Source organism: Aplysia californica, unplaced genomic scaffold, assembly GCF_000002075.1.
Source record: "Aplysia californica isolate F4 #8 unplaced genomic scaffold, AplCal3.0 scaffold00693, whole genome shotgun sequence".
NCBI classification, from domain to species: domain Eukaryota; kingdom Metazoa; phylum Mollusca; class Gastropoda; order Aplysiida; family Aplysiidae; genus Aplysia; species Aplysia californica.
The window spans coordinates 73,679-76,591 of NW_004797963.1; positions in this window are offsets into that span (position 1 = coordinate 73,679).

Consider the following 2,913-nt stretch of genomic DNA (forward strand, 5'->3'; position numbering starts at 1 on the left):
GGTAGTGGTCTGTGGTGGTAGTGGTGGTGGTTGTGGTTCTGTACTGGACACTTCACATCCACTCTCTTTTCCACAGCTTTGTTTTGTCTTTGAAGTACATGTATTGTGACAGATGCTTGTTTGCTTTTTATGAATTATGGGTCACTTGTAGAACCCCCGTGCTCTCTTTTTGTATTTATGTATCTGAAATATGGTTTGTTTGATTTTATTTACGATTTTTATTTTTTGAAGTCTTAATGGATGAACATAATGGTCTAAGTTAGGTTAGATGGAAGAATAATTTTCCTCATTTGCATCAAGTTAACATGTATGTGTTTCTTATGTCTAGCTGGAAGGCTACACAAATGATAGAATTTGGCTGTTTTATTTGAGGTTAACATGTATGTGTTTCTTATTTGCAGCGGGAATGGAACAGTGGATTGAGTCGTGCAGAATTTGTGACACAGAAACTGTGTCCTCTCGGAAGTCGGAGCCTTTGACGGACTGGGACAGAAAGACTCTGAACGATCTGACTCCTGAGAAGTGGAAGATCCTCACTGATGCCCAGGATTCCGAATCGAAAATTCGACTGACAGTGAGTTCCATTTTCTGAGACAAATGACGAGGTAATCAAGGTGGCCTCGCTGATTGTTCTTTGGCTAAAAGGTGTCAGGGTTGACCATTTCCAAATAGCACTGGAACAAAGGAACAAACCTGAGCAGTTGCTGACATTGTACCGTTTGTACCTGACATATACCAGGTGACCGCTTGACGGTTTGTACCTGACATATACCAGGTGACTATTTGTACCTGACATATACCAGGTGACAGGTTGTACCTGACATATACTAGGTGACAGTTTGACGGTTTGTACCTGACATATACCAGGTGACAGTTTGTACCTGACATATACCAGGTGACAGTTTGTACCTGACATATTCCAGGTGACAGTTTGTACCTGACATATACAAGGTGACCATTTGACGGTTTGTACCTGACATATATCAGGTGACGGTTTGTACCTGACATATACCAGGTGACGGTTTGTACCTGACATATACCAGGTGACGGTTTGTACCTGACATATACCAGGTGACAGTTTGTACCTGACATATACCAGGTGACAGTTTGTACCTGACATGTACCAGGTGACAGTTTGTACCTGACATGTATCAGGTGACAGTTTGTACCTGACTTATACCAGGTGACAGTTTGTACCTGACATATACCAGGTGACAGTTTTTACGGTTTATACCTGACATATACCAGGTGACAGTTTGTACCTGACATATACCAGGTGACGGTTTGTACCTGACATATACCAGGTGACCATTGGACGGTTTGTACCTTACATATACCAGGTGACGGTTTGTACCTGACGTATACCAGTTGACAGTTTGTACCTGACATATACCAGGTGACCATTTGACAGTTTGTACCTGACATATACCAGGTGATGGTTTGTACCTGACATATACCAGGTGACCATTTGACGGTTTGTACCTGACATATACCAGGTGACAGTTTGACGGTTTGTACCTGACATATACCAGGTGACGGTTTGTACCAGACATATACCAGGTGACGGTTTGTACCTGACATATACCAGGTGACCGTTTGTACCTGACATATACTAGGTGACCGTTGCCACAATGTACTGTTTGTACCTGACATATACCAGGTGACCGTTGCCACAATGTACTGTTTGTACCTGACATATACTAGGTGACCGTTGGAAACTGAAGGGTACATTAGACATTTGTTTCGAACAATCCGATGATTGGAATGAGTTGATAAAATTATCCGTGTTGTTCCTGGTGGCTAGCTGGTAGGTCCTTACTTCTTTCTTTTTCTCCGGGGTGGTTGGAGGGTGCCACTGGACGGTTCCTGCTGGGGTTTGTGTGTGTCTAGCTGACATCTCCCTGCACTCAACGACAGTGATTTTGTCACTGGGCTGCTGTTTGTTTACCACAGTCTCCGTGAACTAGCAGGACACAGTTCCCAGATCCCATGTTTACCATAGTCTCCGTGAACTAGCAGGACACAGTTCCCAGATCCCATGTTTACCATAGTCTCCGTGAACTAGCAGGACACAGTTCCCAGATCTCATGTTTATCACAGTCTCCGTGAACTAGCAGGACACAGTTCCCAGATCTCATGTTTATCACAGTCTCCGTGAACTAGCAGGACACAGTTCCCAGATCCCAGCCAGCCACCCGTGTTCATGTTGGGTTGTTTCATTGCGAGGGGAAAGGTGGCCAACAAGAAGCAAATGGCAGTCGTTAAGTTTGTGAAGATGTCTGTACATAATCTGCCGCTTTTTCTTTCCTCATCCTTACTATCATCAGTTTCCTCTGCTTCTTTTGTATGTTTGTCACTCTCTTGTGAACTGCTATTTCCGGGGTACCTTGATAGTCGAAGCAGACTTTGTGCTGTTGAAGCTAGAGAGGTGAGCAGAGTAAGCCTGATTCCCTGTGTGGACTTCTCTGCTGACATCCGCCCCTTGATACTCGTATGACCTTATGCAGTTGCGAGTGCCGTAAAACTCGACTAAACCGTACATAATCTCCCCCTAGAGATACTCATATTTGACTGTTCCATGCCAAAGTTATATTTGTAATTTGTTTGTAGGTTTATGCTGGGCTTCTGCTGCGTGACTATGAGAGCCACCCGCGCAAGTTGAAGCCAAAGTTTTGTCGACATTGCAACAAAACGTACACCGCCAGCACATCTCTTCATAGTCACCTCACCAGTCTGGCTGGTAAGTCCTTGCTCTTCTCTCTACATCAGTCAACACTACATCAGTCAACACTACATCAGTCAACACTACATCAGTCAACACTACATCAACACTACATCAGTCAACACTACATCAGTCAACACTACATCAACACTACATCAGTCAACACTACATCAACACTACATCAGTCAACA